The following is a 13,880-nucleotide window of genomic DNA, read 5'->3' on the forward strand; positions in this document are numbered from 1 at the left end:
AGTAGGCAGTTTTCATAGTAGCTTCGGCTTTGGCTAGTTTCACATTGCAAGCGTTGATAGCAGTGTTGGTGAAGTGTTTACACTGGATGTTCATAGCTTCTGGGCACAGGTTCTTGTACTTATTCCTAACCCAAGTCGGAAATTCACAGGAAATGAGCTGTGCTTCTAATGAGGCTAATTTTGCAGATTGCTCACCGATAATCTTCTTGGATGTGAAGATACGTCCGACGCACCAGGAGTAGTATTTGGACGTGTCATTGTCGACAAGATTCGGTGGAGCAGAGGTGGCTGATGATGTAGCGGCGAACGAGGTAGCAGTGGCGGTTGGCGACGTCTGCATGGATCGTCGGCGCTTGGTGCTGGCTGGAGTGCTGAGGGAGGCCATGGTAGCGGTCAGAGTGGTAGGATGTAAGGTCCTCCGACACAGCACACACACACACAGCAAGGTCAAGTCTTTATATATAGTTATGATCCATTAATCTTACGCGTTTCTGCCTGTAAGGCTTCGTCAGAGACAAGGATGAAATGATATGAATAAAGACTAGTAGTTATATAGGGCTTGATTCTATGTGCCAGATGGGTGCTTGGGCGGTAAATGCGCTATCAAGCAAGTTTAAAGGCGCAATAACTTGAGTTGCAGACAAGTGTAACAAATGTCAAAAAAGTTGTACAAGTTGAACTAATGTACTAAACCGTAAGACTGGGGGTCAAAATATGCGGTCATAGTACCAGAATGTTTGTACAGAGTCAAGATCATGCAGAATCAAAAGAGAGCGGGAAAAAATGGGCGGGAAAGTTTAGGTGGGAACCAGAAATTTCTGGTTCCCACCTAAACGCAGAGCGCTGTGCTCTGCCAGTGTCAGTGATTTGTACAATAGAATGTAAGCTTAGTACTACATGTAGTAGAGGAATCTAAATTGTACAAGATTAATAGAACAATTGCTTAGTTCTCCTGAAAAAGATTTTCCCGTCTTTCATAAAGGATTGTTTAATGAGAGCTTTGTAATCATTAGTAATGAAATGTGGATGGTACTGAGTAGTAAATAAAATAGTATCAGATTTAGGCTTGGGAGTTTTGCTTTCTATAGCATGATTCATTACAGTAGGCAAAACATCAGTGAATGAGCTAGCCAGAAATTGCGGAGGATAACCTCTTCTGCGTAAACGTTTCCAGAACAAAGATCTTACATGTTGAATGTCAGCAAGTCTTGAGTTTGTTCTGTTGTAACGCAGCAGCTCAGCCTTGATGAAAGCACGCAGATTAGCTCTTGGGTGATCGGAGATAAATGGTATGTAAAGGTATGCGTTGCGAGGTTTCTGGAATGTACGAAACTCAAACACACAGTGATCATTGTTAGATGTTTTGAAAATGTCCAGATCCAGGAAGATGCAAGAGTCCGAGGGCAATGTCCAATTTAATTTGATACTTGGAAGCTCACTGTAGAGAGACGCTTGCAAAGCTGCTAAATTAGCAGATTCTTCGATCACTAAGATAAGATCATCAATGAATCTATTGAATAAATGCATGGATGACTTGAATGTGGTAATAGACTTCATTTCATGTACGAAAAGGAAAGCGTTGGCCACATTTACGGCCATTGGGGTACCCATGGCCATTCCGAACTCTTGGTGGTATAGAATGTTATCAAAAATGAAGTAGTTGTTTTCTAGAACAAACTTTAACAGATCTAACAAGAGATTTCGAAGTGGGTGGTTGACTAACAGGGAATCGACTGCAGCTATAGTGTCATGCCAGTTCATGTTAGTGTAAAGTGATTCCACATCTGCCGTGAGAATACGGACATTGTTTGGAAAGCTAGAGGTTTTTAAACGATTTGTAAGCATTGTTGTATCTTTAAGAATTGTTGTGTCTGCTAGGGAGAGCAAAACTATTCGTAAATGGTGGTCAACAAAACGGGAGGCAGGAGATGTGCAGTAATTAATACACGACACAATAGGCCGTCCCTTTAACCCACACGGACCTAGAGGCTTGTGTAGCTTAGGCAAAAGGTAAAACTTAGCGGGTTTAAACGGAAAAGCAGCAAACATACAAGAGCGGTCCTTAACATTGAGCAAGTCATCATGATCATTGCAAATGTCTAGAAGTTCGTCTTCCAGGAAATTAACTTCTGGTACAAAACGAGTAAAGGGTTCGTTTATACCTACTGGTACGTGGGTAACTAGACGGTAGAACTTAGTGTCATTCAGCTGACGGTGGCCTTCTGAAAGGTAATCAGACTTATTAAGAACAACAGTTCCCAGATTCTTATCTGCATCACAGATGATAATATCGTTATACTGGTTGAGTTGGATGATAGCATTACGTTCTGATGAGGAAACATTTGGCTTTCGTTTCAACCATCTGCTTTGTGAAACGTTGTTAAGGAGCTCAGTTTTAAATTCCGCTAATGCCGATTCAGACGCAGAGGATGCTTTGGGTGGCTGGATATTTGACGGCTGGTGGAATTTTGGGATGAATAGTTTAGATGAGAGTGGCTGTTCTGGTCGATTCATGAAGAAGTCGGACCAACGAATTCTTCTCTCAAAAATGGTGATGTCATTTAATAAAGTGTCAGTAGAAGGCAGTGATGAGGTAGGTCTAAACTTAGAACCGTAACCTAGTACTTGCTTCTCAACTGCAGTGAATGAGTGGTCAGAAAAGTTATGAAATCCAGAGTTGGTAACTAAAACGGCATGGTCAGAAAGTCTAAGGTGCCAAATATAGCGATATCTCAAGTCAGCTAATGTTTTCTGGCTCTTCGGCGGGCATTGGCGTTGCCTTTCCCCCCTGGCTTCGTCTTCCGAGCACCGTTCTTGTTTTTTGATTGAGTGGTAGGATGTAAGGTCCTCCGACACAGCACACACACACACAGCAAGGTCAAGTCTTTATATATAGTTATGATCCATTAATCTTACGCGTTTCTGCCTGTAAGGCTTCGTCAGAGACAAGGATGAAATGATATGAATAAAGACTAGTAGTTATATAGGGCTTGATTCTATGTGCCAGATGGGTGCTTGGGCGGTAAATGCGCTATCAAGCAAGTTTAAAGGCGCAATAACTTGAGTTGCAGACAAGTGTAACAAATGTCAAAAAAGTTGTACAAGTTGAACTAATGTACTAAACCGTAAGACTGGGGGTCAAAATATGCGGTCATAGTACCAGAATGTTTGTACAGAGTCAAGATCATGCAGAATCAAAAGAGAGCGGGAAAAAATGGGCGGGAAAGTTTAGGTGGGAACCAGAAATTTCTGGTTCCCACCTAAACGCAGAGCGCTGTGCTCTGCCAGTGTCAGTGATTTGTACAATAGAATGTAAGCTTAGTACTACATGTAGTAGAGGAATCTAAATTGTACAAGATTAATAGAACAATTGCTTAGTTCTCCTGAAAAAGATTTTCCCGTCTTTCATAAAGGATTGTTTAATGAGAGCTTTGTAATCATTAGTAATGAAATGCGGATGGTACTGAGTAGTAAATAAAATAGTATCAGATTTAGGCTTGGGAGTTTTGCTTTCTATAGCATGATTCATTACAGTAGGCAAAACATCAGTGAATGAGCTAGCCAGAAATTGCGGAGGATAACCTCTTCTGCGTAAACGTTTCCAGAACAAAGATCTTACATGTTGAATGTCAGCAAGTCTTGAGTTTGTTCTGTTGTAACGCAGCAGCTCAGCCTTGATGAAAGCACGCAGATTAGCTCTTGGGTGATCGGAGATAAATGGTATGTAAAGGTATGCGTTGCGAGGTTTCTGGAATGTACGAAACTCAAACACACAGTGATCATTGTTAGATGTTTTGAAAATGTCCAGATCCAGGAAGATGCAAGAGTCCGAGGGCAATGTCCAATTTAATTTGATACTTGGAAGCTCACTGTAGAGAGACGCTTGCAAAGCTGCTAAATTAGCAGATTCTTCGATCACTAAGATAAGATCATCAATGAATCTATTGAATAAATGCATGGATGACTTGAATGTGGTAATAGACTTCATTTCATGTACGAAAAGGAAAGCGTTGGCCACATTTACGGCCATTGGGGTACCCATGGCCATTCCGAACTCTTGGTGGTATAGAATGTTATCAAAAATGAAGTAGTTGTTTTCTAGAACAAACTTTAACAGATCTAACAAGAGATTTCGAAGTGGGTGGTTGACTAACAGGGAATCGACTGCAGCTATAGTGTCATGCCAGTTCATGTTAGTGTAAAGTGATTCCACATCTGCCGTGAGAATACGGACATTGTTTGGAAAGCTAGAGGTTTTTAAACGATTTGTAAGCATTGTTGTATCTTTAAGAATTGTTGTGTCTGCTAGGGAGAGCAAAACTATTCGTAAATGGTGGTCAACAAAACGGGAGGCAGGAGATGTGCAGTAATTAATACACGACACAATAGGCCGTCCCTTTAACCCACACGGACCTAGAGGCTTGTGTAGCTTAGGCAAAAGGTAAAACTTAGCGGGTTTAAACGGAAAAGCAGCAAACATACAAGAGCGGTCCTTAACATTGAGCAAGTCATCATGATCATTGCAAATGTCTAGAAGTTCGTCTTCCAGGAAATTAACTTCTGGTACAAAACGAGTAAAGGGTTCGTTTATACCTACTGGTACGTGGGTAACTAGACGGTAGAACTTAGTGTCATTCAGCTGACGGTGGCCTTCTGAAAGGTAATCAGACTTATTAAGAACAACAGTTCCCAGATTCTTATCTGCATCACAGATGATAATATCGTTATACTGGTTGAGTTGGATGATAGCATTACGTTCTGATGAGGAAACATTTGGCTTTCGTTTCAACCATCTGCTTTGTGAAACGTTGTTAAGGAGCTCAGTTTTAAATTCCGCTAATGCCGATTCAGACGCAGAGGATGCTTTGGGTGGCTGGATATTTGACGGCTGGTGGAATTTTGGGATGAATAGTTTAGATGAGAGTGGCTGTTTAGGTGGGAACCAGAAATTTCTGGTTCCCACCTAAACTTTCCCGCCCATTTTTTCCCGCTCTCTTTTGATTCTGCATGATCTTGACTCTGTACAAACATTCTGGTACTATGACCGCATATTTTGACCCCCAGTCTTACGGTTTAGTACATTAGTTCAACTTGTACAACTTTTTTGACATTTGTTACACTTGTCTGCAACTCAAGTTATTGCGCCTTTAAACTTGCTTGATAGCGCATTTACCGCCCAAGCACCCATCTGGCACATAGAATCAAGCCCTATATAACTACTAGTCTTTATTCATATCATTTCATCCTTGTCTCTGACGAAGCCTTACAGGCAGAAACGCGTAAGATTAATGGATCATAACTATATATAAAGACTTGACCTTGCTGTGTGTGTGTGTGCTGTGTCGGAGGACCTTACATCCTACCACTCTGACCGCTACCATGGCCTCCCTCAGCACTCCAGCCAGCACCAAGCGCCGACGATCCATGCAGACGTCGCCAACCGCCACTGCTACCTCGTTCGCCGCTACATCATCAGCCACCTCTGCTCCACCGAATCTTGTCGACAATGACACGTCCAAATACTACTCCTGGTGCGTCGGACGTATCTTCACATCCAAGAAGATTATCGGTGAGCAATCTGCAAAATTAGCCTCATTAGAAGCACAGCTCATTTCCTGTGAATTTCCGACTTGGGTTAGGAATAAGTACAAGAACCTGTGCCCAGAAGCTATGAACATCCAGTGTAAACACTTCACCAACACTGCTATCAACGCTTGCAATGTGAAACTAGCCAAAGCCGAAGCTACTATGAAAACTGCCTACTCTGACTTTGATGATCTACTGAAAGCTTTGTCCAAAAATGCCGACACTAGACCAGCAGTCGAGCCAGTTAAAGAAGCATTCAGGACATTACTCGCATCCAGACTAGCTGGGAGTACAGCAAAAGCTTTGTTGGCTGAGAAGCAAAAGAAGGCCAGTGCAGCTGCCGCTATTCCAACTGATGTGTCAACTGCACCACCTTCAACAGAAGAAATTGGCAGCCTCATCAAGAAAGAAGTGAGAACACAAGTGAAAATGGAAGTGAAACAAGTGAAACAACTGGAAGTGAAACAGAAAAAGACGAATCCAGTGAAGAAGGTTAAGAAATCAAAAAACAAGAACGGTGCTCGGAAGACGAAGCCAGGGGGGAAAGGCAACGCCAATGCCCGCCGAAGAGCCAGAAAACATTAGCTGACTTGAGATATCGCTATATTTGGCACCTTAGACTTTCTGACCATGCCGTTTTAGTTACCAACTCTGGATTTCATAACTTTTCTGACCACTCATTCACTGCAGTTGAGAAGCAAGTACTAGGTTACGGTTCTAAGTTTAGACCTACCTCATCACTGCCTTCTACTGACACTTTATTAAATGACATCACCATTTTTGAGAGAAGAATTCGTTGGTCCGACTTCTTCATGAATCGACCAGAACAGCCACTCTCATCTAAACTATTCATCCCAAAATTCCACCAGCCGTCAAATATCCAGCCACCCAAAGCATCCTCTGCGTCTGAATCGGCATTAGCGGAATTTAAAACTGAGCTCCTTAACAACGTTTCACAAAGCAGATGGTTGAAACGAAAGCCAAATGTTTCCTCATCAGAACGTAATGCTATCATCCAACTCAACCAGTATAACGATATTATCATCTGTGATGCAGATAAGAATCTGGGAACTGTTGTTCTTAATAAGTCTGATTACCTTTCAGAAGGCCACCGTCAGCTGAATGACACTAAGTTCTACCGTCTAGTTACCCACGTACCAGTAGGTATAAACGAACCCTTTACTCGTTTTGTACCAGAAGTTAATTTCCTGGAAGACGAACTTCTAGACATTTGCAATGATCATGATGACTTGCTCAATGTTAAGGACCGCTCTTGTATGTTTGCTGCTTTTCCGTTTAAACCCGCTAAGTTTTACCTTTTGCCTAAGCTACACAAGCCTCTAGGTCCGTGTGGGTTAAAGGGACGGCCTATTGTGTCGTGTATTAATTACTGCACATCTCCTGCCTCCCGTTTTGTTGACCACCATTTACGAATAGTTTTGCTCTCCCTAGCAGACACAACAATTCTTAAAGATACAACAATGCTTACAAATCGTTTAAAAACCTCTAGCTTTCCAAACAATGTCCGTATTCTCACGGCAGATGTGGAATCACTTTACACTAACATGAACTGGCATGACACTATAGCTGCAGTCGATTCCCTGTTAGTCAACCACCCACTTCGAAATCTCTTGTTAGATCTGTTAAAGTTTGTTCTAGAAAACAACTACTTCATTTTTGATAACATTCTATACCACCAAGAGTTCGGAATGGCCATGGGTACCCCAATGGCCGTAAATGTGGCCAACGCTTTCCTTTTCGTACATGAAATGAAGTCTATTACCACATTCAAGTCATCCATGCATTTATTCAATAGATTCATTGATGATCTTATCTTAGTGATCGAAGAATCTGCTAATTTAGCAGCTTTGCAAGCGTCTCTCTACAGTGAGCTTCCAAGTATCAAATTAAATTGGACATTGCCCTCGGACTCTTGCATCTTCCTGGATCTGGACATTTTCAAAACATCTAACAATGATCACTGTGTGTTTGAGTTTCGTACATTCCAGAAACCTCGCAACGCATACCTTTACATACCATTTATCTCCGATCACCCAAGAGCTAATCTGCGTGCTTTCATCAAGGCTGAGCTGCTGCGTTACAACAGAACAAACTCAAGACTTGCTGACATTCAACATGTAAGATCTTTGTTCTGGAAACGTTTACGCAGAAGAGGTTATCCTCCGCAATTTCTGGCTAGCTCATTCACTGATGTTTTGCCTACTGTAATGAATCATGCTATAGAAAGCAAAACTCCCAAGCCTAAATCTGATACTATTTTATTTACTACTCAGTACCATCCGCATTTCATTACTAATGATTACAAAGCTCTCATTAAACAATCCTTTATGAAAGACGGGAAAATCTTTTTCAGGAGAACTAAGCAATTGTTCTATTAATCTTGTACAATTTAGATTCCTCTACTACATGTAGTACTAAGCTTACATTCTATTGTACAAATCACTGACACTGGCAGAGCACAGCGCTCTGCGTTTAGGTGGGAACCAGAAATTTCTGGTTCCCACCTAAACTTTCCCGCCCATTTTTTCCCGCTCTCTTTTGATTCTGCATGATCTTGACTCTGTACAAACATTCTGGTACTATGACCGCATATTTTGACCCCCAGTCTTACGGTTTAGTACATTAGTTCAACTTGTACAACTTTTTTGACATTTGTTACACTTGTCTGCAACTCAAGTTATTGCGCCTTTAAACTTGCTTGATAGCGCATTTACCGCCCAAGCACCCATCTGGCACATAGAATCAAGCCCTATATAACTACTAGTCTTTATTCATATCATTTCATCCTTGTCTCTGACGAAGCCTTACAGGCAGAAACGCGTAAGATTAATGGATCATAACTATATATAAAGACTTGACCTTGCTGTGTGTGTGTGTGCTGTGTCGGAGGACCTTACATCCTACCACTCTTGAGCTGGAAATCATCGCCAGACGCTTGTTGATGCCAACGGGTAAGCTCTTCAACACCTGCGGTGGGTGGTTGGACTTTGTGCTTACGTAAAGCGGAGTGTCGTTTGGCTTACGGTATGGCTTGTACGTACCGGATTCCAGGCACATGGTTATATCCAGGTAGTTTACTGTGCGCAGGTTGCGTTGGCATCAACAAGCGTCTGGCGATGATTTCCAGCTCAAAGGAAGTCTTTGAGGAAGCCGTGCCTGAGTACGCCGACGCGCTAGCTGCCAGTGGCCACCCCAGAGTGCTTGTGTACGACGATGTGAACACCCAGTCAAGTCGCAAGAGGAAACGCGGGCGAGACATCATCTGGTTCAATCCTCCGTATAGCGCCAATGTCAGGACAAACATCGGAGGCCAGTTTCTCGCACTAGTAAGCAAGCATTTCCCCAAGAACGCCAAACTGCGAAAGCTCTTCAACAGAAACACCTTGAAAGTCGGCTATAGCTGCATGCCTAATATGGAAACGCGGATCAAAGGCCACAACAAGAAAATGATGCAACCAAAGCACGAGAGAGTCCCCTGCAACTGCCGAGTCGCCGCATCTTGTCCACTGAAAGGTGAATGCAAGTCGACCAATGTGGTGTATGAGGCCGACGTAACGTCGGACAGTGCCCTGAAGACATATACTGGAATGTCGGCACCGGATTTCAAGTCCAGGTATGGAAATCACATGACGTCGCTGCGCCACGAGCGATATGAAGCAAGTACGGAGCTGGCAAAGTATGTCTGGAGCCTAAAACGCCAGAACAAGGCCTATGAGATTGGCTGGTCCATCAAGGAACGTGCACGGGCTTACACCAATGTCACCAAGCGTTGCAACCTATGTATCGCAGAGAAATATCACATCAGCGTATCCGATCGCAGCACCTCCCTCAACAAGCGAACGGAGCTCGTATCAAAGTGCAGGCACTCTGCCAAGTTCCTGCTTGGTGGGTACGGAGTCACGTGACTTGCAGCTACATGACGCGCGACAGCCATTTGCAAACGTCTGCAGCCCTTCTAATTATGGGTGTGGAATCTTGCATATGGCCTCGCTTGACGTCGCGTCATCGTGGTCATTTCTTTTCATGTTCCTCGCCCATTCTAAGCACCTATAGCCATCACAGCGCGTGGAAATTTCCATCTTGCACCTGTTTTGTTGGTGCATTGAAGAGCAAGTATCTCCCCTCCTCCAACTTATTTTAAGCGCTTACCAAAGTGTGTGGCATCTTGCACCTGCATGATTGTGATTACAGGCAAGCCACATTATCATTATCATCCTTTCACACAGCCTTGCTTGCCTTCCTGCCATATCACATTTCTTTTCTCACTCACGGACCATGTGAGTTTGGCACATTTTCCATCCAGGACTTTTTGCACCCACCAGACCTCAAACCTTCACAGATTCTTCCTATGCTGCTGTATAAATACCATACTAGCTGTGCATCACCGTAATCAGTTGTCTGAAGATTGCTATATGGCATGAAACTTTAAGTTACGACAATCAAGACGCGTGGTTTTCCTGTGACTAGTGTAGTATCTAGTTACAGTGGTGGAGAGTTACTCTTAACTCGTTTCCATAATGTCCTTTTCCTTTCTACTTTTATTATTGGCTCAATACCCGAGTTTCAAATTCAAATTAGTAGTTGAAATTACAACTTCTTACGTAATGTTAGGTGCAAGAATCTAATTGCGGGATTCTCTTCGTTTTGCTGTACATGTACATGTATACAACGCGTATTGATGTGTTGTACATCTATCACGTGACCATACATGACAGCCATGTTGGTTCCAACAGTTACTCCACGCAACTCCTGCATCTACATGTACATGTACATGACATGTACGTGATGTCGGTAGCCCTTTCCCAAAGGTGTTCGCCCTTTTTGGCCTTTTTTTGGAAAAGCCCGTTTCTTTCGCCCTTTATTGCGTTTTTTTGTGAACATCACCCTTTTTGAGCTTTTTGAGCTGAAAAAGTGCTAAAATCCGTTTGCTCATGCATGCGATCACAGTTTCCGAGTGCTCGATGGGCCTTGGCAGTTGGCACGCCGCTTTTTGGGGGGCAACAAGTAAATTAGTTGGTGAAGCTTGTACCCGGTGAGCACAATGCTGTAAAAAGTGGGGGTTTTGAACTTGACTTCCTGTTTTGCCTTTCGTGGATCCATAAATGGAAGAGCGCGTATTCATTTCTCAGCTTGGGTTCATATCTGAACATGTATCATGGGTATTCATGGCTATGCTTCACTGAAAAAAAGAGCACTACATGTATTTCAGCATAATTATTTTGAGGGACGCGAAAAGCACTAAGTGCGAATTAAAAGAGCACCTTTGGGAAAGGGCTAGATGTCGGTCATGTTCGTTCCACTGCTCGGGGGGGGGGGGGGGGCGGTAATCAATTGCCATTCCCACTTGCTCAATGTTGTTGTTGTTGATGTGCACTTTATTAATTATTTTTAAAGTGGAGATCAAAACAGCCATCATGCACTTCGACGACACTACTCCCATACATGTCATGTACATGTACATGACATGTACGTGCCATGTGCCAGCCAGAAACTGAGGGCAAACCTTGGAAAAAATTGAAATGGCTGTTGATGCAGGACGGATTGGGATTTGGTGCAGTAAATGTGCATACAACATACAAAAAGAGAGAAACACAAAAAGAGTTGCACAATATTGCACTGATTAGTTATGGTCAATGTGGACAATTGGAATCAACGGCAGGGTGAACGAGTGATCTGAAACATCCTCTGGACCAGTCCGGTACGCCTTTTGAGCCACTCCAAGTGAAAGAGTCCTGGTCTTCTGTAATGCATCTCGCGTGTTCACAAGCCTTCCGATTCGTTCTTTAAAACTAAGAACGTGCAATTCGTTGTAGACGATCTATCCAAGTTGAGTTTTGCCAGCAGCAGCAGGACGCTCGGAACTGCGTCGACTGAGGTACTGCTTAAAGAAGTCCTTGTCGACCGTCTCACTCGTCCAGGGTTGATCAGCGGATTCACGAACAAGCCCGGTTTCACCAGCGTTGTCCTCCAGGACGGCCGATCTGAAGTCCTGTGAGCGGACATCCTTTTGGGAGCGGCGTCGGCGGCGGCGCCTGGCCTCTATTCCCCGATAGCCAAGGTAGATCCGGTGATCCTGGCTGGATCGATCGGTCACGAGACCACTGACGTGGCGATAGCCGAACCAGCCAGGCGGGACCCAGGTCACCACATCCTGGGAATGCGCCACCCGGATGCTGCGCGTGATCACCCTGGAGAAGTACTGTGCGAAGCAATCGGAGCCCACGCGCGGCGAGCCGAAGTTGATCATGATCGGATCCTCGTAGATTCCTTTCCCGTAGATATCAACTGTGGCCAGGGTGGCCAGACCCGCTCCCAGGGAATGGCCCGTGACGAAGAGCTTGGCGCCGGGATGAGCAGCTTTCAGTGTTCGCAGGTGAGACAGAACACGACCCTGCATGTTCTTGTAGCCGGCATACATACCGCTGTGCACTTTACCGGGTATTGGCCGGCTTCCTCCCAGGACTTTGGGCTTCACGAGGCCGATTCTGGCGTTCAGGATCCAGTTTCGTAAGAAGGCGGTGAAGTCGCCAGTGCTTTGCGTTCCTCGGAAGACCAGGACATTGGCGTTCAGGTCTTGCTCGTAACCCATATAGGCAAAGAGTTTATGCCTGGTCTCGTGCACCATAGCCGATGGCTGAAATCCGGCCAGGTGGTCATTGCACAGGGAGCAATTCCAGGTCTTGACCAGCTCGTTGTTATAAACGTAGGCAGAAGCACTGTACGCCATCAATCTCTTCGCCACTGTCAAGTTGTACGGGTAGTTGTTAGTCGGATTTTCGCCGCACCTCTCGCCGAAGAACCAAAACGCTTCGGCCAGGTAGGACCGGTCCACTAGGTGCACCACTGCAACGAACGCCACAAACAAGCGGAGCGGAGACGTTGCGTGAACCATGACGCCTCGTCCTACAATGCAGTCCGTAAGCAACAGGACTAGCGTTTGGGCCAAGAGTTGCTAGCTGTATCAGCTAGGAAAAACCCTGGTTCGAATCCTTGTGACGACAGTATATTTTGTGTGTATAATTTCACCTTTTCACCTCCCCGCAACTGACGCGTATATCCAAGTTTCTGCCACTTTTATAGCGTGGGGTGTTGCTGGCAGTGGTAGCTGCACTGCTCGAAAAGGCAGGCACGGACGATCTTGACAGTAGATACTCGTGCAAATAGGTCAGTCAGCCAACACGTAAGGACCCTCGTGGTTATCATAGGACAGGAGGAGGCAGCTGAACGGATCAACTTGTTCTTGCTGCACGTCCCAGTCTTGGTACAATCAACTTCGCGTATAACGACACTCGGTGGGGCATCAGAAATGTGTCCGTATTCGCGAAAGTGTCGTTATACCCGAAGTCCCATTATATGTATTACAGTGGGATGGGACTATGCTCTGGGCATGTACATTCTGTCGTTGTTCGCGAACTGTCGTTATATCCGCAGTCGAGTCGTTATTAGCGAAGTTGACTGTACCTCAGACTACTGTACGTGTACCTGCAGACCAACACTGCAACAGTACTGTCCAACTGCAGGAAACAGTCATACTGCTATGATACATAATAGTAAGAGTGCATAAGGGGGTATGAACAGCGCCGGTCGAGGCAGCTCGAAAGAGTGCTCCATGCCCAAAACGTGCAGAGTAATATACGCACGCCATAGGGGAAGATCTGTTCATCTGTGAATTCACCTTTCGCGCATCCTAGTGATCTTCAGACGTGTCTGATGCGTGAAACCAATTAGGCTCCTCCCAAATAACCGGATGGGCTTATAATTATGTGAACCGAATTTATTGGGTCCACTCGAACGGCAAAGAAATCAGCTAGAAATTGGGGCAGAGCATTGTCGACGGATCAAGCTTTAGTTTGTGGCCTCCCGCTTCGCTTCACTTGCAGCTAAGGTCGACGTCTTCATCAGAGCTTGAGGCAGACCCTTCAGCACTCAACACGCTGAACAAGACGCGCGTTCAAATTCAGGTCAAGAAACCTCGTTTTCAAGCGATCCATGCCTCCAGGTGGCAGGCGATGAAGGCAAGCTAGCATTTTTCAAGTACATTGTAACGACCTTCCAGCGGGGTAGGGTAAGCAGTTCCGCGCCTTCTTTCCTTGGCAAGCGCTTCGCTGATGTTGTTGCTGTTTTCAGACCTGCTACCTTCGCAGCAACATGCGCCACAAGTAGCGCATTATAGGAATTTGAGAACACTTTGTTCTTGCCATGGTCAACTTCAGCATTTTGTATTCAGGAGAGATACCAGGATCCATATACCCGAGCTTGCAGTTTTGATAAAC

This window comes from Sycon ciliatum, chromosome 6, assembly GCF_964019385.1.
Source record: "Sycon ciliatum chromosome 6, ocSycCili1.1, whole genome shotgun sequence".
NCBI lineage: Eukaryota > Metazoa > Porifera > Calcarea > Leucosolenida > Sycettidae > Sycon > Sycon ciliatum.